Raw genomic sequence first — 23,058 nt, forward strand, 5'->3', positions numbered from 1 at the left:
ATGTAAGGCATGAAACCATAAAAATCCTAGAGAAAAACATAGGCAGTAAAATCTCAGACATCTCTCATAGGAATATGTTTGCTGATACATCTCCTAGGGCAAGAGAAACTAAAGAGAAAATGAACAAATGGGACTGCATCAAAATAAAAAGCTTCTGCACAGCAAAGAAAACCATCAACAAAACGAAAAGGGAGCCCTCTGTATGGGAGCCCTCTGTATGACACATCGGATAAAGGGTTAATATCCAAAATATATAAGGAACTTATACAACTTAATAAAAGGAAGACAAACAATCCAATTAAAAAATGGCGAAGGACCTAAATAGACACTTCTCCAAAGAGGACATACAAATGGCCAAGAGACATGAAAAAATGCTCAATGTCGATAATCATCAGAGAGATACAAAGTAAAACCACAATGAGGTATCACTTCACACCTGTCAGAATAGTTGCCACCAACAAATCAACGAACTACAAGTGCTGGCGAGGGTGTGGAGAAAAGGGCACCCTAGTGCACTGCTGGTGGGGATGCAGACTGGAGCAGCCACTATGGAAAGCAGTATGGAGTTTCCTCAAAAGATTAAAAATTGACCTGCCATTTGACCCAGTGATCCCACTTCTAGAAATATATCCTAAGGAACTCCAAACACCAATCGCAAAGAACTTATGCACCCCTATGTGCATAGCAGCACAATTCACAATAGCTAAGATCTGGAAACAGCCCAAGTGCCCATCAGTAGATGAGTGGATAAAAAGCTGTGGCACATTTACACCATGGAGTACTATGCGGCTGTGAAGAGGAAGGACCTTTTGGCCTTTGGCGCAGCATGGAGGGAACTAGAGAGCATTATGCTAAGTGAAATCAGCCAGTCAGAGAAGGACAGGTACCAAATGATCTCGCTTATATGTGGAATATAATAAACAAAATAAACCGATGAACAAAGAGGATCCCATAACAAAGAAGCCTGGAACAAACTAAGGGATCTCAGAGGGAAGATGGGGAGAAGGATGTGGGTGGGGAGAGATTAATCAGGGAACTTGTATGTCTATGGGCATGGCCCATGGATGTGGACATTGGTGTGGAGAGGGCCTGGGGGTGGGATGGATGTGGGGTGGAGGGAATCAGTAGGGTTAAAAGGGGGACCTCTGTTATGGTCTCAACAATAAAGATAAGGTAAAATTTTTTTAAAAATTAAAAAAAGAAAATAATACATATTTTATATAATTTAAGAGATGTAGAATTTCAAAATACCTCATTTGCAAAGATAAAAATTATCCAAGTTCATAAAACTGCTTAAAAAAAAGAGTCAAAATGTGTATCCATGTTTATAGTTTTCATTGTATAATAAAATACTTTTCAAATAAAAATAAAATAAAATGATAGATATAATCTAAGAATAATGGGGACTTTATAAATACCTGACCTTTGAAAAGATTATCGCCTTTTTTATTATTGATGGTGTCCAGACATAACTATAATTTGTATATTTGATTTATATGCATGTATACTCCAGCACATATTGTATTTGAATTTCTCACAAAAATAGTTATAATCATTCCCTTAAAAAAAAAAAAAAAAAAAAGAACATCTCAGTGAAATAACCTTTTTAGGAAAAATAATTATATAACTAATACAAATTAATCAATCATTTGTTTCTTCCCATCATTAATTAAGGAAAAGAGGAGAAGACAAAAATATCTCTGTACATCCAAAAGATGAAACCAGAACCTTCAGAAAATTATATTGTCTCAAATATAGAGGGGGAAAAAAGATTATAGAAAAACATTTTCATAAATTTTGCTTTATATAGTATTTCATACACATACACACACACACACACACACACACACACACACATATTCCTCTGTTGATCTTTTACTAGAAACAAAACACATAAAACATGTTAACACATTACTCAATAAAAATTCTTTTTAGATTCTTTTAGGACCTTATTTCAACTAAGAGTCACCCTATGTATGCCCCAATTATTTATATATTTATTTATTTATTATTATTTATTATTATTTATTTATTTATTTATTTATTTATTTATTTATTTATTTTTTCCCCTTACTAGGATCCCTATACTTTAATAATATCTACTAAGGGCTCTTCTGATTAGAGTCATACTTGCAGGTTAGTATAAGGCAGAAAGTGATGCAGGAGAGTTTAAGTAATCCTTCAGATTATCTGAGCATATGTTCATTAGAGATACAATTTGATTCTGCATTTGCAGACCCCATCAAAGCCTGCTGTAGTTAATCACATATTAGAAGAATCATGGAAAGCTTCCAGGTTAGGGTGTCTATAGCCCAGATTCTTAGACTGTCCAAATGGATGCACTGACCAATCCATCTCAATTTCCCCAGCACTTGCTGAGTGTGCAAAAAATAAAAAGCCTATAATTATTATAGTGAAGGTATTATTAGGTAGAAGAAAAAAATTGTATCATAAAATGTTAGGAAATACTATTAAAATAAAGAGGATATTAAGTGTTATTTGGCATCAGAATGAGATAATCAGGTACATGAGATAATCAGAGTTCAGAGTTATACTTTTTCAGGTGCTTGAAGTATGAGTTAGAGTTTGATAGAAGAGAAAGTTAGAAGAGAATTTCAGGCAAGGATACAGCATGAACAACAATGGAGTATATGAAAAACTAAAGGATGTTACTTAATTTAATGTCAGTAAATACTTTCCAACTCTCAATTATTATATATCAACATTCAAGATTTCTGATCTCACATTAGTGTGAATTTTAGTAACACAGATATATCTTCATACTTCCCTTCAAGGAAAATTAATTTTGGTTCAAGAGTTACATGACCTAAGTTTCACTACCAGATTACATTACTGATGCATGTCTGCTTCATAAAATTTACATTTCTTTTCTGCTCAATAACCCAATGGTATTTTAAAAGCATTTTGTAAATTCAGAACTTCAGTTTTTCAGGCTGGGATTATTTCAAAATCTTTAACAGTTCTTCCTGCCTTACAGTTGTGAGTATGTGAAACACAGAGTTTGTTCTTGTGTTATTTATTAATTATTGTATTATTTTCCATACAAAAACATTAAACCTACTTTTGTCCCACACCCTGTATTTATACTATTTTATTCTGTTATATTTATTTTATTTATTATTTTATATCATTATTTAGGCTAAATATTTATGTTTCTAAAATAGCATTTATCCTATGTTTGACATTATAACAATTATGATTTATTGCTATTTTAATATTCTTCATTTTAGAAAACAAAGCTAATGCCTTTCAATACCATAAAAAATTAATTTATTTACAATTCTCCAGGGGTAACTATTGTTTACAAATGTACCATGAAGTTTGTGCCAAGAATAAGCACTTCTTTCAATCAAAAATGTATAATCTAATTACTGTTAACATCAAACAATAACAGAAAATATAAATATTTTTGCAAGTGCTCAAACCCCACTTTCATAAGAGAGTTTATAAAGTCTTTGTGGTACGTATAAACAATAATCTTAAGGACTGTGTTTTGTCACATTTATGAAAATCAAGGACATAAGTAATGTCACAGATCAAACTTTTCTCAGAATTTGAGCAAGTTTTACTTATGGCATAAACAAACTTTTTCTCTTGCAGTAATCTAGATTCCTCTCCAAGTTTCACATAACTTCCATTAATATATTCACTACCTCATGAGAGAAAAAAGAGAATGAAAGTTGAGTTTGCCTGACTCATTGTTAACATTTTATTCCTAACTTGAAGAAGTTAAAATTGCAGATCTCCAGTTTTCTGTTTGAGAATAAAATACCTTCAACTTAGAATATTTGCTCATCTACAATCATTAAAATGATGTGAATATAATTTGGGTTTATATCCAGCATCAACAGAGCAGAGAAATCCAAGAATATTTACATTTCCATATAGATATAGATATAGATATATCTCCTGCATATTAACCAAAAGAAATGTGATTGCAAAACATTCTGAGCCATAAGGGAGCTCAGGCACTATTTTACATATTTATGTTGATATACTACAGTTTTATACTTTCTATTTTATAAATAAATGCATTATAACAAGGGCCTAATCTCCAATAATATAAACAGAATATATCCACCAAAGCTAATTTCACTACAAATCCCTACACTGAAACCAGATACAAATGGGAAAAAGAAAATAAAAACCTCTTAAAAATTTGTTTAATGTATTTTCCCTTTATTGAGACTTCTCAAAAAACAATTATACAGGAGAAGAAATATCACAAAACATTAATATCACAAAGTTTGATTAGTTGCCAAGTGATGTTACTAACAATTAGTATAAACAGAATTTGAAATCTCGTATATAGTGTTTATGAAGGATATGCTGGTATGTATATCTGTTAATTCTCATTTGTGCATTTTATCTGACATCAAAAATGTATTATCAGTCAGATAACATTTCCTAAAAATGGAATAAATTACACAAATCCATTTCAGAATATTGCTGCCACCCTTTTCAATCTAGTTAGGCTAACTTTCCAACTCACCTTGAAGATGAAGGCTGGGTGAGGTAAAACAAATAATTATAGCACTTGTATATTAAAAATAAGGTCAAGCCCATTGAAAATACTGCTTGTGAGAAGATTTAAATAGCTCATAGAGGGGGTTAGAACATAATATTTCCTGAATATTATGCAAAGTTTAAATTTATATGCTTTCACTTATTGTATAACTTTATTTAAGTGGTAAGTATATATAAGTATATATACATATATGCATATATGATTTACATATATAAGTACTGTACAAAAGAAGATGAATTAAAGTAAACATACCACAATAGAATGAAAGATTGAATCTGAATGCTTCTGATCATCATAACTATCAACCATTACCAGGTTTAAAAATACTTAATTTTCGCAGCAGCACTGCAAAGTCCTGGATTCTCTGCTTATGTAGATATCCTTCCTCAGCCTCACCATTCCCACAGAAGCTGCAATTGAGCTTCTGTAAAAATGCTCACTTTTGTAAAAGATGAGGCATTGTAAAAGATGACCATTTCCTTCCTCACAGTGAATTAGACTTTGGCTGAGCCCTGGCCCAAACTGGGATCAACCAGAATATGTTTCATGGTTATCTGTTATTCTCTGAGGGGAAGTTGAGATGATTTACTTAAACTGCCATTACTGGAAGACTGCTATTTCTGTTCCTAGGAACTTTTATTGAACAAATTGGCACAGCTAGCAAAAATGAAATTATCACATTTTTGTTAATGAAAGACAATAATTGCATAAATGACTTTACTTATTTTTTTCACTAAGCAGTAATATTCTTTCACAGCCACACAAAATACTCAGCCAGAGTGGTCAGGCAGTTGCTTAGTGCTATTCTGTGAGTCCCCAAGGAGTTCATGTACCAGAATGCTTAGTTATCTTTACTTCAAGTGGATATGTCATGTAAATTTAGATCTTGACATGCAATTCAGGAAATTGAGTTGCTTTTATACAGTTCACTGATTTTAAAGTCCATGAACAGTTTATTGGATAGTTTCCACTCAATCAGTCTGCCTGGTGTAATTTTTCCCAAGGGATTGAAACCTCATGTTGTTATTTCAATCCCAAGTAGATCTACTTGCATTGTGATAGTTGGAAATTCATGATTACCCATTAGAGAGACTTTCACAGACTGGTTATTAAATTGTTGTTTCTCTTTCCTTGCTATTCTAGCAGCAACCCCAAGGGGAAAAAAAGCAGTTGTAAATAAAGTAAGGCTATATAGTGTGTGCTCCATTAAACCAAGAACTGCTGGGAACACGTTTTATTATTATTTTTTATTCTACATCAGGAAGAAATAAAATTTTAAATTTGTACAAAATGGCCATGGCTTTCTCTTTCACAGTGTCACCATTTTTATATCCCTCGTCGCCCCAATGTCATGACTTCTTGTCTAGTTGTTACTCAGTTGGGAATGTTTTGCATGGGTGAGCAGAAAGACTAACTTATCTCAGCCCACAAAACTGAAGAATAATGAAAATTTAATTTCAAAGGCCATGTGGACCTATTCAGAACAATGACACATTTTCTCTTTTTAGCACAATTATGCATTTTTTCTTTTTAATATTTATTTTTCTAAGTCTGATTAGCAGATAAACCAATCAGCAAATATTTATTAATCTGCTACTTTATGACCAGGACCAGACTCTGCACTCTCAAAAATAAAGTTCAAAAGCATGAGAAATATCCTTCTTTAGAAGAATTGAGGTAGAAAATATTAACATTAAAAAGATTAAAAACCACCAGCTTCTATATTCATGGTCTAGGCTAATTAAGTGCACAGATATACACATTTTTAATATTTATTCAAAACATTCATGCTCCAAGATTGATTTTTTTAAATCCATGAACAATTTACTGGATAAATTTCACTCCATCAGTTGGCCTGGTGTCATTTTTTTCCAAGGGATTGAAATTTCATGTTATTTCAATCTCAAGTGGGTCTATAAAACATTATAATTCCTGTCAAGACCTCCCTATTTCTTTAAGTCTGCAAAAATGTCTACCTCCTCAAACTTTCAAAGCAGTAAATGTATAATACTTTATACATTTGTAAGGATCCACCCTCTTTTGTGGTTATTTAGGACCACTGATACTTTCATCCTAGAGAATAAATATTTTGATTAGCAAGACCATGCCCTTTTTATTCACGTATGCTCCATAATTCCCAACAATATCTTCACAAAACTGGTGATAAATAAATAGAATAATTAAATAGTTATTGAATAAGAAAGTCAAAATCAGTGTACATTGGTTAATTTTAAATCTCTTTGAGGATATTTTAGTTTTAAAAACAAATAGTATCTAAATAAGCAAATTTTTGAGAACATTATAGAAAGGCAGAGATGATAAAAAAAATGCAACAAATCTAGAGGCAGTGAACATATTTTTCTAGAAGTAAAACAGGCCATTGTGGATTACGATGAATAGAACAATAATTTGAAGTTAATCTACGGGATATCAGATGTCTGGCTTTAGGCATTCTGACAAATAATTAGGAGTCAATCCTGGGTTTGATTAATGGACTAACACCCTGAAAACAAAACAACTCATCGCCTTCCTCCTCACGTAACCACCAGCTGAACTTGTTTTTTCCAAAACAGAATGTAAGTCCTTTGAACTAATTAATTTCACCATGACTAACCAGTGGGAATTTTCTCAAATCATTCCTCTGCTAGAACACTTGTCCTATATTCTGTCTTTTGCTCATGCCTAGTAAAGTCTCAATTTAGAACAGAGTTTATTTAATAAATCCCCTTTGTCACAACCCCAACCTTGCAAGACCTATTTCATGAACTCTTCTCTAAAGTATCAGTGGGTATTATTAATACAAATAGTTTCTTCTGCCAGAAAAATCTACAAGCTTCTTTAAAGCACCCATCTATCCCACCTCTTGTTTATACAACAGCACTTAGCATAAAGCCGGGCATATCTTAAGTGGTCAAGATGTGATTTTTGAACAAGTATCTACCATGGATATGGCCCTTTGCTAATGCCATCTTGGTATGTAGCAAAATCATGGCTTCTGTCCTCCAAATGCCTACAGTCAATTTAGACAAAAGGATACCTGCAAGAAGTTAAATAACAATAAAAAAAAAAACAAAAAAAAAAACACCACAAGCAATAGCAAACGTGGAGTGTTTTCTGTCCATTGAATAGTTTAGATGAGAGGTTCTTTGGTTTTAGAGATGGAGGAGGCTGTGTGATCTGCAGTTTTAGGAGGAATAACAAATAAGATAGGGTTTGAGTTTAGAGACAAGGGATCCATAGGATAAACTGAGAAAACAGAAGGAAAGAGAAAAATCCAAGAGGGATCTAGTGTAAACTAATAAAAAAATAAAAGAAAGAAAACAAGGAATTACAAGGTATAGTATATTCCATGAGTGCAGAGCAGACCAGTTTGGTGATATAGAAGTTAATATAAGAAGGAATAGATGATGGGCCTGGATGGTCAAATCGCTTCGTTTGAGTAAAGGAGAATGAGGCTCTAGTTGAAAACATACAACCAGCTTCAGGTATGGCGTAAATCATTTGTAACATTATTTAATAAATCATAACTCTGAGATAGTACCTGGAAAGGATCTCTTTAGAGGCAGAATGGGCTGCTCCATGGTGATATTCAAGCAGCTCCAAGACATCCCCCCTAAAATGGGAAGTTCCAGTTGCCTTATTTTCACTTATTTTAAAAATTGTTTTAGAGGAATGCTCAGTCATTTCCTAGTTCTCTCAAGCACATCAATGCCTTTTTTTTTTAATAGTTGAAACTATTTTCTGATGTGTCTAGCCAAAATGACACTTGTTTACTATGTTAAAATAAGCTATTTCTAGATGCAATTATGAAGTAATTTATCTTCTGTCATTTTTGTTAAGCTCACTCAAAGTCACACAGACAGTTGCCATTTGTTCTTACTTTACACCTCCTCTCCTTTCCTGGAATATTTGTCTATGATTTGGTGGGAACTTCCAAAACTTAATTTAAAAAAAAATTCTTTTAAATTGTTTGATTTGATCATTTCTTTATATAATTGCATATATAGTAAAAATAACAAATAAAAACCTGTAAATGAAAGGTGAAGTATAATTTTTCATTTTAATGTTTTCTGAAAAAGTTACTATCAATATTTTATTGAAAACAAGAAAGAAGTTGTAACAAAAATCAAAATATGAATTATTGAAAAGAGAAAAAATAAAAATTATCGATAGTAGTTTCCGTGGTATAGCCAACAATTCATCGTACTTTACATATGACCCAGGCTTAAGCACAATTATTAAATATAAAGCTTAGTTTAGTTTTTTAAAACTGGAATTCAGTATGTTGCTACATTGCTATTTGATTATTAATTCAGAGAATTCACCTCACTCCCTGCTTCATAAGATGATTCTTTCAGAATTTAAAAAATATTTACAATACTATATATTTATAAAACAAACATTTTAAGTATATCTGGCATAAAATACCTAATAGCAAAATTAGCTAATATATTTGTATGCATTTACCATACCCCAGGTATGTTAAGGTGCTCTGTACATACATACACATTTCATCATATCCATCTCAGTACCAGTCCCACATTTTAGAGAACATTTTAAAAGCCTTCCACTATTATTCTGGGACAGATTCATTTCTTAGAGATTTACAAAGTATCTATTTCTTTTTCCAGAATTAATATCACTGTTAGAAATTTTGCACCAATTATTGTGATTATTTTTTCAAATGTTATTCCTCCAATAGACAGTAACTCTATCAGACCAGAAAATATCCATTCTCCCCTCATTTAAACACTAGCATCTAGTGTCTCCTTGAGTACACAGTCAGTGCCCACTAAATGTTTACTGAATTACTTAATCATTTAATAGATGTGCCTACAAAACTTCCTGGACATAGCAGTCCTTTTTAGATATAGATCTTTGATTTTACTTTTCCATTTCTTTTAACTTTCTTGTTTCTTTTTACCAAACAAAATCAACAACTTTATGTTGTTTTTTTAAACATATAGATATATAATTGTACCAACTTACAACTTACAACTTTTTCAGTTTCCTTTTGTAATTATGTTTCATTTACATGTATAAATATATAATGTATTTATATGTATCTACATGTGATATATATGTAGATATAATTAATAATACAATGTATCATAATGTATATATATAAAAAATCTATAGAATATAAACATATTTTAGATTTGTTCCAAATCAAGTTTGTGTTTCGAAGTATTATATATTATATGAACTTATTAAAATATATATTGTCAGCTAGATCTGCTTTTATTTTTAATCCTCACCTGAGGACATGTTTTTATTGTTGATTTTAGAGAGAGAGGAAGGAGAGAGAGAAAGAAACATCTATGTGAGAGATAAACATCAATACGTTGCCTGCTGTACATCTCCTGACCAGATCAAACCCAAAACCTAGGTTTGTGCCCTGACTGGGAATCAAACCCACAACCTTTTGGTGCATGGGATGATGCTCCAACCAATTCAGCCACCTGGCCAGGGCTAGATCTGCACATTTCAAACTGCATTTGTTTCTGTTTTATCATTTCTTTCCTCACAATTGTTTACTTACTTATTTTTTATTTTGTCCATTTTTTTAATTCAGGCAATACTGGATAATAACATTACACAAGTTTCAGGTGTGTGATTTTATAATTTGGTATTTGTATACATGATAGTGTGCTCACAGCCAAAAGTCCAGTTTTCATCTGTCACTCATGTTTGACTCCCTTGATCCACCGTGCCCTCCCCCTACCCTGTTTCCCCCTGGTAACCACCAATCTGTTGCCTGACTTTATTTTTGTTTCGTTTTGTTTGCTCATTTCCTTTTTGTTCTGTATTGCATATATGAGTAAAGTCATATAGTTTTTGGCCTTTTCTATCTGACTTTTCTCACTTAGCACAATACCCCCAAGGTCCATCCATGTTGTCACAAATAGCAAGATTTCCTTCGTTACGGCTGAATAGTATTTCATTTTATATATAAATATATATCACATGTTCTTGACTCACTCATCCATCAGTGGACACTTATGTTGTTTCCATGTCTTGAGTATTGTAAATAATACTACAATGAAAATGGGCATGTACCTCCTTGGGATAGTCATTGCATCTCCTTTGGATATATACTGAGAAGTGGGATTGCTGGATCATATGGTAGCTCTATTTTTAATTTTTTGAGGCATTTCCATTCTGTTTTCTATAGTGGCTGTGCCAGTTTACATTCTAACAGTGCACGAGGGTTCCCTTCCATCCACATCCTCACTAGCATTTGTTATAGCTTGTGTTTTTGTTGATAGTCATTCTAACAGGCATGAGATGCTATTTTATGATTTGGATTTGCCTTTCCCTAGATTAGTGATGTTGAGACCTCTGCATGTACCTTTTCGGGCATTTGAATATCTTCCTTAGAAAAATATCTATTCAGGTTCTTTGCCCATTTTCAAAGTGGATATTTGTTTTTATGCTCTTAAGTTGTATGAGTTCCTTATATAGTCCAAATATTAACCCCTTATCTGATGTATGGTTTGCAAATAATTCCTTCCATTACCTAGACTGCATTTTCATTTCGTTGATAGTTTGTTGTGCAGAAGGTTTTGAGTTTGATGAAGTCCCCTTATTTTTTATTTTGTTGCTTGTACTTTAGGTGTCATATCCAAAAAAAAATTGCCAAGATTCATGTCAAGAAGCTTTCCCTATGTTTTCTTAAGGACTTTTACAATTTCAGGTCTTTCATTTAAGTCTTTAATCTATTTCACGTTAATTTTTGTAAGTGGTGTAAGATCTGGATCTAGATTTACTCTTTTGCATGTAAATATCCCAACACAACTTTTTGGAGACTGTCTTTTATCCATTGAGTCTTCTTGATGCCTTTGTCAAATATTAATTGATTATATATCAGCTGGTTTTCTATATGCTCTAAGCCATATGTTCAATGTCTCCCACATGACTCATTTCATATTCACCATTTAATGTGTTATAAGTGTTGACCAGCTACAGAAAAATCCTGGAGAAAGGGTGGATTTGGCAGGGAAGGCAGGTCAAATCCCCAAAAGTGCTCTGATAAAGAACATCTTAGAGGAATGCTGTGGCCTGTTTCACTTTAGGGTAATGATTTACTCTCTCTCCTTTCTCCCTCTCCACGCCACCTCAAGTTCCTTAGTCTCTTAGGTTTTCATCTGTCTCTTTTCACAGAATTTAGTATCTTCCTTAGATTTCTCAGGTAGAGTGCAATTTCTTCTAAAAGGTTTCTTGGACTTTATCTAAGAGCAGAGGCCGCAATTACCAGCTGTTAGTTCCAAGGGGAAAAAACTGCACCTCCAGCAATTTAAAAACATGGTTCTTACCACCCACGTCCATTTTTGATCTTTGTATAGTTTTTGCCAGATTTAAAGCTTTTCTGGCTACTCCCTTGAGAGGCCATGTACTGTGACTTGTGTTTATTTCTACCATCTGTTTTCTCTTTTTCAAAATCTTAACAGCATTTCTAGCCTACTCACATAATGGTTTTTTAAAATGTTATGCCATAGGTATTTCTCCATTGTTTTTCACATTGATTGTTTTTAATTGCTATATTTTTTTAGAGCAGGTGTAGGATTACAGAAAAATTGGGTGGGAAGCACAGAGAATCCCCCTAAAACCTCTCTCCTCCCACACACAGTTCATGGCTAAACCTGTGATTAGCACTGCATTAGTGTGGTCCTTCATTACAATTGATGAGCAAATATTGGTACATTGTTTTAGCATTTTTGACATATAATTGGAAGTAAAATTGTCAAATACTTAAAGTTTATGTGATAATTTGATATATGTATTTATTGTGAAAGGAGTTCTCCCATTTCCCCCATTGAGTTAACACATCCTTCACTTCAGGTATTTATCTTTCTTTTGTTTGGGGGTGAAAATAATTAAGGTTATCAAGTATGGTCACCATCTTATACATTAAATCCTCAGATCTTTTTCATTTTGTAACTAAAGTTTGTACATCTTCTTTCTTTTTCCCCTAGCCCCAAGCCCTGGTAACCACTATCTTACTATTCTCTGTTTCCCTGTTTCTATCACTTCAAGGTATTTGTTAGACAGACATGAGCAGAGCAAGGACGATGGGCCAGGTGCAGAAACTCACCAGGGCAGAAAGCCCCGATGCCTAGCAATGGTCAAAACTGGGAAAACAAGAACCTCATTCCCAGGATAACCTATCTTCACCTTGTATATTGCTGGTCATGTGGTTTAAACCCCCCTGAGCGTTTTCTCCCTAAAGATAACATTTAGGCCTTAATTGTATTTTAGCTCCAGGCCTAGAAAAGCAGCAAAACCAGCCAAATGACACCATGGCTGCCTCAGAACTGGCTGCATTGACTAATGACCCCCTGCCCCGGCACTGACCAATCAGTGGAGATCAGGACCCTGAAAGAGTGCACCTGGACAGCTGATGAATATTCTATTGAGACCCTCCCCTGAGACCTCCCCTAAGATTTCTGCCGCAAGAAAGAGATAAATATGCTAAGGACAAAGGACCCTGTGTGCACTCCCACTAGGGGAGCACACCCATGCCATCTCCTTCCCCTTTCTTTCCTCCAAGGGGACCCCACGAGACTTGCAACCAGGCAGCAATGGGCAATGGCAACTCTTCCTGGCCTTATCCCCTGAACCTGTGTCCAAGGCCCCCTTTTCTCTGACTTCCCGGTAAGCCAGAGCAGCCCAGCCCAGGCTCTCCTTTTGCTTCTTCCATGTACCTTCCTTTTTTTCACTATCCTAAGTATATTTTTGCTGCCATCAGGAACCCTATGACTCAGTGCTGAGTAGCCCTTTCCTCTGATATGCCCATCCCCCAACCCCTTTTCCTTAAATAAATTTAATTTTTCTTTATTCACCATCCGAGACGGCTATTTAGCTTGTCTGAGCACCACCAACCTTAACCTTTCAATGTTTTTTTGTTTGTTTGTTTGTTTTAGATTCCATATATAAGTGGCACCATGCAGTATTTGTCTTCTCTGTCTAGGTTATTTTGCTTAGCAAAATGCCATCCAGGTTCATCCATGTTGTCACAACATTATTTTTTAAAGAGACAATCCTTTTTCCATTGTATATTCTTGGCTCCTTTTTTATACATTAACTGACCATATGTGTGGGTTTACTTCTGGGCTCTCTGTTCCACATCTGGTGACCAACTTCTAAGAATCCATCTGAGAGAGAGGCTCTCAAAACACCAGGCTCTAAAAGCCAGTAAGGCTTATATTCATCCAACCCACATAATTGTAGAAAACTAAGTTCATTTCTTAACAAGCACTCAATTGCTTGCTGCAACTATCTCCCCAGGGCTTCCTGCAGAGGGAAGCAGGTAAAAATGCCCATACTCTAGTGATTCCCTGAAGGGGTTTATATACATACTTTAAAAGCTGCTACCTGGGTTGTATACTTCTAATTCAGCATGCAACTAGGGGCTGGCTACAATGCTCCCCAGAGACAGGGGAAGCCTGCAGATACCTCCATTGACCTCTCTCTTCAACCCACTGCAAGTCACCAGTATCTCCCTGGAAAGATCTTGAACACATCTATACCCCAGAGTTTATGACTGCTGCCTGAGGGACTGATCCCCAGATTGCCTGGCTCTGACAGCCAACAGGGCTTCCATTCACTATCTCACAGGACTCTAGCAAAGAAACAGTTCAGGACTCAACACAAAATGAAAAGGTAAAAACGCCCATCTCTGAGTCTTTCTATGATAGGCAGTTAGGAAGACATGAGCAAAGCAAGGATGATGGGCCAGGTACAGAAGGTCACCAGGATAGAAAGCCCTGGATGCCTAGCAAAGGACAATGGTAGGGTGGGACCTTGCTCTCAGGGTGGCCTTTCCTCCCCAAGCTTATCAGTGGTCATGTGATTTGGAACCCCTGACTTTTTCTCCCTAGAGGTAACATCTAGGTCTCAGCTGTATTTCAGCTCCAGGTCCAGAAAAGCAACAAAACCAGCCATAGCTCACCCCATGGCTGACCTCAGGACCAGCTAATGACAACTGGCCCTGGCGTCAACCAATCAATCAGTGGAGACCACAACCCTAAAAGGACACACCTGGAAAAACTGCTGAATATTCTATTAAAATCTTCCCCTGGGACCTTCCCTAGAATCTCCTCACTTAAAACCCTTAGGACAGGGACCCAGTACACTCTCCCTCCTGAGCCTCCCTGCCCGCCTCCCGACCCCAACCCCAGGCGTGGCATTAGCTTTCACAGGCCCTTCCTTTGCCTCTATGACTTGTCTTCTAAGCCCACTTCTTCTAGAAATTACTTCTTCTACCTCTGTGATTAACGAAATAAATGTTCTGTTATAGTTTGGGTCTTGGCTCTGAATTCTTTCCTATCCAGGACCCAAGTACCAAGGTTGTTGAACCCAAGTTCAGTCCGACCCCACCAGCCCAACATCCAGTGCTGTTCCCACTGCCTAAAACATTTCCCTGAAATGGTTTTTATCTGAATGATTTAAAAACTTCTATCTTGGAACCAGGCTTCTACTTTTGTATACAAGAAGCTGCTGAAATCCACCTCAGAGACTAGGGAAGCCTTTGGATGTTCTTTTCTCCCTCTAGCCCACCCCAATAGAAACAACAGAAAACAACTCACTAGTTTCTCCTTGGAACATCTGGCTTCTCAGCTTTTGAGGCAGCCAGTCACCTGGTTCTGAGAGCCATCTGCAGTCATCTTCACTGAGCAACAAGAGAATTCCTATTGTCAGAATGTCCATACTACCCCAAACCATCCATAGACTCAATGTAATCCCTATCAAAACTCCAATGACATTCTTCACAGAAATAGAAAACACAACCCTAAAATGTGTATGAAACTACAAAAAACCCTGAATAGATAAAGCAATCTTGAGAAAGAATGAAGCTGGAGGCATCACACACCTTGATTTCAAACTATATTACAAAGGTATAGTAATCAAAACAGTATGGTACTGTCAGAAAAACAGACACATAGATCAATGGAATGATAGAGTCTTTTCATGGACTTCATGGTAACATCCTTCAGCAATATTCTCTTCCGGGAATCTTTTTTGCTCTCAAGACTCCTTATTCATTCTTTTCTTTTTTAATTTTAACAAGTGCATTTCAATTCATTTTCCAGGGAAAGATTTTATTATGTTTTTATGCATTATTATTGCTGAAAACTACATTTTATTTTCCAAATTATGGGTCACATTTTCTATTTTTTCTTAATAGTATAGAAAATGAATATAAAGGGGAAATTTTCATCATTGAGTTTAAAGTAGAATTAGGCCTCAATTAGAATATTTAAGTGATTAATAACTTTGTTAATAGTAATTTTTGTCATAGTATTGATTAGTATAAAATATTTGATTTCTATATATCTAAATGGTGAGTTTTAGATAATTGACTTTATAACTCAAAAAATTTTACCTGTACACTATTGTATTGAAATGACAGATGAAAATTAATGATTAACTTTCCCCCTGGTAGGATATTAATAGAGTATCATAATTTATAATAACAACTTTTAACAGAAAGCCTTTTAATATGCTTTTTTAAAAATTAATTGCTTTCCTAGCATTAAAGGACTCAAACACTGTAAAAAACATTTTGCTGAATGATTAAGACATAGCAGATGGTAATCATCAGCCTAATTTTATTTCCAAATAAAAGGATTTATTTTTATGTTTTTATTTTAACACATCAATGTTACAATAGGAATGTGTTCATAGATATGGAGAAAATTTGACTTCAGAGTACTTCATATAGTGAAAGAATGAAATAAATCCTAACATAGATGAAGATTGGAATTCAATGAACATCAGTGTTGCTAAACAATATGACACTGCACATTCAGGTCTTACATTATGAAAGGCACAAAGTAATTGTACATATGCTCAGTAAATACAAAATAGTTTTGGACACTAGGGTTAAATTAGTAGAAGACATCTAAGTTGAGAAATAGAAGTACAAGATTTTCTCTTTTGCAGATGCTTAGGTAAAATCTATCTGAATATTTTATTTCTTGACAGTGCTAGTTTACAGAGATTATGGAAAGATGATGCAGTTCCCCAAACCCACCCCTTGGCCTAGCTACTTGTCAAGAGAATAGATGGGAGAGATGGTCAATGCAAGAAACTTTTTCTGCTTGGCATTTGCAGTACTCTGAAGCAATTTTCAAAGGCCATGCTCATCATAAAGCAGGAAGTGATCAAGGCCAGGGTGAGCTAATTAATGGCAAGGCAATGGATCTTATGGGCAAGGTCATCCTAAGCTAGTACAATTAATTTGTTTAGATTTTTAAAGGTGGAACATTCATAAAATAAATAAGTCATTCTCTTAGCAAGACATTAAACTGATATATTCCTATAGTAGAACACTATTCTCTAATAGAGAGAAGGTGTGAAGAAGGTAAGAAAAACAGAAAAAACTGCCCTAACTGAACACCACTAAACAATTTTCTTCTATGCCCAAGACTTGCTAGTAAGATAAATATTTTGCCTGGTTTTGAAAGAAAGAAAAAAAAAAAAAACACCCTAATCACAGGATACATAAAATAAATACTTAGCATTTATCTCATAAAAAAATTTTCAATATGCAAAAAGGAATCTGAGAAAGTCTCTGAATGAAACCTATAGTGGTAGGTAACTAATTTACTAACTACAATTGGGATGCATAAAGAAATGTAGCCCCTTTATTTCTCTATAGATGATTTTATCTTCTCTATAAGCTTCACTATCTTCTTGGGATACATCTAAACAAATAGATCTAAATTTACTAAAACAAGGCTAAAATTTAGTACCCTTTAGAAATTTCAATAGTTTCTTCAAGTTTAAACCCTTTCTTTAGAGCGATCTCTGTTCTCACCTGCTTCTTTTCCAGATTTTGACGGGATGCATTGGATGAGCTTGTGTTTAATAATATGAGAAGACCTGTAAGGTCCAAACAGAAATCCTCACACCATAAAAACCTAGAGGTAGTGGATAAGATATAATACAAAGAAAAGAGCTTATATTGACAAGATGTTTACCTCCAGAAGACATTTAATTAAATCCACAGGTGCCAGAGGTGAAGAGAAAGCTAAATGCCATTCATCGGTTAACGTCGTCATTAATTGAACAAATGCTATGGAGTACAATAACATACTACTGTTCAGGCTTTCCACAGACATGAATAAAACAAAAGTCTTTCCGTATCAGATCTAGAATGGTAAATCAACAACATTTCCAGAAAAACAAGGGAATTAATGGGCAAGGGCTAAATATTCAGGCCCACATTCTTTTCTTGAAGAAAGAATCTTCCAGAACATTCACATGAGGAACTGAAACTGAGACCCAGTGTAAACTGATCAAATAAACTTTACCTATAATCAAAATGACTAGCACCATCTCTATACTATGGTTTTCAGCGGATTAAAAATTATCAAGAGAAACTAAACTTCTGGCTTGCATCTCAGACATGTCTGGACTCTGACTTCATAAGCAGTCTGGAGCCTTGGTAAAAGAAATCCCTGTTGAAAGTCACCTCTCTCAACAGAACAGTGTACCACTCTGTTGACAGTGCAGTTTATTAAACATACTACAGTAAAGAACACTATTGTGAGGGAGGCTTACAGGGTGAAATTACGAATGAATGTTTATATGGTTTTGGAGTCTGAGCTCAAGCTGTCTTTTAAGGGACTTGAGCAGACTGGGTAAAATCTGGGATGTAATAGTTTAGGATTGTTGGGCTGTCGGGGAGGGAGGCTGCAAGGGGTGTTTCGGAGACGTGATCCCCAGAGTAAAGAAGGCCGGAGGAGCTGACTTCAAGAGAGCAATTCCACCTTTATTGTGTACAGTGCGGCTATACAGACTATAGCAAGCAGTGTGCTAATGTTGGATGCACAGTTGCATCATGCTGGCTCATCATTACATAAGGGGGTGAATTACATAAGGTTAATGTCGCATGCACAGTCGCATTCCACTGCCCACAAGGTCACCATCAAGAGCGCGCGCAGGATGGTCGGGGTCATGGACCGGACACCGAGACCTACAAGCCCCTCCCTGACACACCAGACATGGACACGGCAAGACATAAGCCTTGAAGTAATTCTTTTAAGTAAATTGTTTCATTAATATCTAATTGCTTAGATGAGCAAACAATTTGGTTAGATAAATTAGTTTTATCACTTTCTTAAAACAATGCAGTGCAGTGAAGATTTACAGCATTATTCTTTCGTTCCAGGGTAAGAATTCCCTGGACCAAAAGCGTGTGAACCACACTGATGGTTTCAGTTCTCAGTTCTCAGCTCTGACCATTCTTCATCCTGAGCTAGAGGGATAGACCATCATTATCTGTCCAAATCAGAGCAGCTGATTGAGCAAGTGATTATAAAAGTTTTAGTGCTGGTCATTTGAATTTCTAGAAATATCAATTACCCTGTTCCTTTTTATAAATGATCAACTGTTGGATATTTTCATGAAACAGTAAAGGTGTAACATCATTTTGTCTTTGCAGAGCTCCTCTCTGAACACCTCAGCATGGAAAAATTCATATATATTTATAGCCTCTTCTAAGCCAGAATCTAAGAGTACTCAAATTAAAACAAAAATTGAATTCAATCACCAATCTAGAGGAGCACAGAAAATCAAATATAAAGTTATTAGCCAAATTATCCAATTTCATCAGCTTTTCGTTTTATTGCCTGAATTATTTAAGTAATATCAAATCAATGTAAATGTTAATACAAGATTATTCCATTAAAAAAGCACACATCTTACCTGCCAACTATAATTGCCTGTCCAATCTTATTAAATTCTCAGATGAAGTTTTCTTACCCAGGACTAGGGGAAGGGTGGGGCTTGAGAATTTCTGTCTCAATGACAGAATTTAGGAATCTGAGCTATTAAATATATATATTATATATATAAAATTTATACATATATAAACATATATATAAAATTATACATATATATATATATTAAAAAGTTGAGGCTCTTTGCTTCCTGCTAGTTTCTCCAGAGAGTAAACCTCTTGCCTCCTGCTGGGTGAGGAGTATTCACCAATCTGTGAAAAATGAAAACCGGGAAAGAGGGTATTGGTATTCTTTCTGTTCCTTCGATAGAATTTCAACTAATCCTTCTGCTTTCATCCCCACCTCTACTATATATCTTTGAATATATTTGGTATTACCCACTGAAGAGTATTTTGGGGGGCTAGTGATGCAAATGGATCACTTCTTGTTGAGTTTTCCCTCCTCTAGAGCATTCTACCTGTCCATACATTTTCCTATTTTGCATCTTCCAAAGTTCAGTGGACATCCCTTAGCTAATGTCAGCTCCTAACCAAAACATATGTAACTTTATGGTCATTTTAGAAGAAGAGGTAAAAATGCATGCATGTTTTCAATTAGTGATTTTAAACCAGATATTCTTCATAATATTATTCTACAGAAAATAAAAATAGCCATTATATTTGAAAACATTTTGGCTTAATATTGGCTCTCTTGGCAATAAAAAGCATCAAAATATTTGAGAAAATTATATTCCTGTTTAAATAAATCTTAAAAGAATACAGCAAAAATTAGCAAAACAGATATAATGGGCAGAGTCAAGAAAGCCCTTGAAATAAAGTTTATGATTTTTAAAAACTGAAATGATGGTAGGGAGTTCTAGCATAACTGGAATTGACTTAGAGTGAATATTAAGGCATTATTGATCACAAAGCTTTACCTCAATCCCTTTCCTAGTGGTCACAATAAATTTAAAAAGACAGTCAGCTATGAAGCCAGAAAGAAACAAGGTAATGTGAGATTTAATTTTAGATTTGTCAGGAATAGTCTTGGTGATTCTGGAAAATACACTTAATGTCTAAACATTATGCTATCCATAAAATGAGAGAGAGACTGTAAGGTCTCTATATTCTCTTCTAGGTGCAAATTGTTTACAAATCTCAAATATACGTTTTTCATATAAAATATTCATTGAAATTTTGAAAAACAGACCATTTGTTAATAAAGGACTACAGTATTTTAAAATTTTTATTACTTTTCCACACTTTAAAAATAGTGCCAAAAATTAATGATTAAGAAGAAAATATATTTTTGTAATATTATAAAGTGTTAATATTTATTGAATGCTTTATATTTATCAGGCACAGGATGTTAATAAGATCTTATCATCAATCTCATTTTATAATGATGCAAGTTATTTTGGTAATTTAACCAAGACTACATAACCCATAAAAGACAAATATAAACTCAAGTCTAACTATTAATTACAGATGGATGTGCAGTTTTGTGGGATTTATGCTTTATCATAGCTACTTTCTGTAGATTTATTATCTGTCAGGCAAAATACATATGCTATTTTTAGAATGTAAGAAGTAGTTTCATTTTCATTAACAATTATTTCTTAAAATTGTAAAGTAGTTTTTGATAAGTGACTATCTTTGTGTCTTTTGAATTAATTTTGAAAACCACATAGATCAGTATTGTGGTGGTTTCTCATAGCTAAATAGTAATACATATTTGCTAATTTTCCTTAAAATTAGAGTAAAGTAAGTAAAAATGTTTCACACATTAAAAATACATTTTAAAATTTCTTGTCATAACTGAGAACCATGTCCTTATTTTCATTATTATTATTAACACCTTTCCAATAAAGGTATTATTAGTAAAAATAACAAAATTTTGATCAAGTTGTCATTTTGCTCTCTATGCATTGTTTTATTAATGCAACAATTAACTAAGTATAAAGCATAATTATCCTATTTACAAATGAGAAGACTAAAACACAGAAGGATTATGTAAATAATCTCATTTTCCAAAGCTAGTAAATAAAATAGCTATAATTTAAGCCCCAGTAATGTTAACTAAATTCTACATTATTGAACATGCCACTGTGCTTGTCAATTAATAAAAGGTGGTGCAAAGACTTGTAAAAGTAGATACTTTATTTTTTTAAATCTACTAAAATAACCCTTCAATGTAAGATGAATGAAAAATATGTGCACAAACTGTTGAATTTCAAAAATCACTTATCATGTAAGGAAGCTACTCTTTATGTTGCTGAAAGGCCAAAAGAATAATAAAATTAAATATGATTAGTCTTTCCCTGACCAGGTGGCTCAGTTGGTTGGAGCATCATCCCATACACCAAAAGGTTGTGGGTTCAAAGGCTGGGGGTTCCATCCCTGGTCAGGACACATATAAGAGGCAACAAATTGCTGTTTCTCACATTGATGTTTCTTTCTCTCTCCCTTCCTCTCTCTCTCATCAATTTTTTTAAAATGACTTGTTTTATACATAATCTACTCAGAGGAGTGACTAATGTGATTAATACATTTAATACAATTATTTTTTCTATCCAATGAAAAAATAATGTCTACAATTATGCAAACGTGTATCTCTTGCCAAATGTGGCTTAGGAATTGACACATGCCTGGATGGGAAAAGTAGCAGAAACTATCTAACTGACCTTGAGGTGGATGTGCTTTCTTTTCTCTCTGTGATCTTGAAACCTCATAACTTTTCTGCCGAGATACCACTCCCAAATGCCTCAATCAGCTGTTTTGTTAAATTATTATTTTTACCAGCTTTCATAGTTTTTCTTGGTGGAAGCGTTGTTTTGCAGCAGAAGTGTCATGTTAATGTTTTAAGAATTAAAAGAAAAGATGATCCACATTTAAAATTGATATCAAATTAATTCCTGACATAGTAGAATTATGCCAATTAATTATATAAAAGCAAACAAAAATGACAGAAAGTAATCAGTAGTGTGGTTTGCTGTGGGCAAAAATGTTAAATACCCAGTGTCTGGTACCAAATATTTTAAACACATATGAAAATTTAAGAAATTTAGTACATTAAATTAGAGAAATTCTATGATGACTGAGAAGTGTTCCTTAGATTTTAATGGATTCAGAAGTCATCTAAAAAGATAAAAAATGCCCTGGCCTGGATGGCTCAGTTGACTGAGTGTCATAGCATGCACTGAGAGGTCGTCAGTTTGATTTCTGGTCAGGGCACATGCCTGTGGGCTAGATCCCCAGTGCGGGGCATGCAGGAGGCAGTGAGTGGATGTCTCTCTCTCTCCCTTTCCTGTTCTCTTTCTATAAAAAATATCAATAAAAACATATTCTTTGAAATAACAAAAAAAATAAAGAGCATTTTATTATATAATATATAATGGGACAAGTAAAAAAATAGTTGAATAATTTTTAAAAATTTATTTTTACTGCATGAAATGTGAAATGTTTTAACTTATAGAACTTTTCAGAAAAAATGTGCTATACCACATAACAGAAATTGTGATGGTTCATTTTCCTCATTATATAAATCTATTTAAGTGAGTAAAGCAAGAAGATGATAGTTTTAACTCTTCATGGAAAACTAGAAAATAGGAACCAATATATATCAGAAGAATTATTTGAAAGAACTCTCTGGTGATGACTATAATATACTTGCAAATAAACCATAAATAAGATAAAGGTGAAAGATCAGTTATAATTTGTAACAATTGTCAAATACCAGGGTAGACATAACTTTGTACGACAGAAAATTCCAGTCTCTAAC

This window comes from Miniopterus schreibersii (genome assembly GCF_964146895.1).
Source record: "Miniopterus schreibersii genome assembly, chromosome: 14".
Classification (NCBI taxonomy): domain Eukaryota; kingdom Metazoa; phylum Chordata; class Mammalia; order Chiroptera; family Miniopteridae; genus Miniopterus; species Miniopterus schreibersii.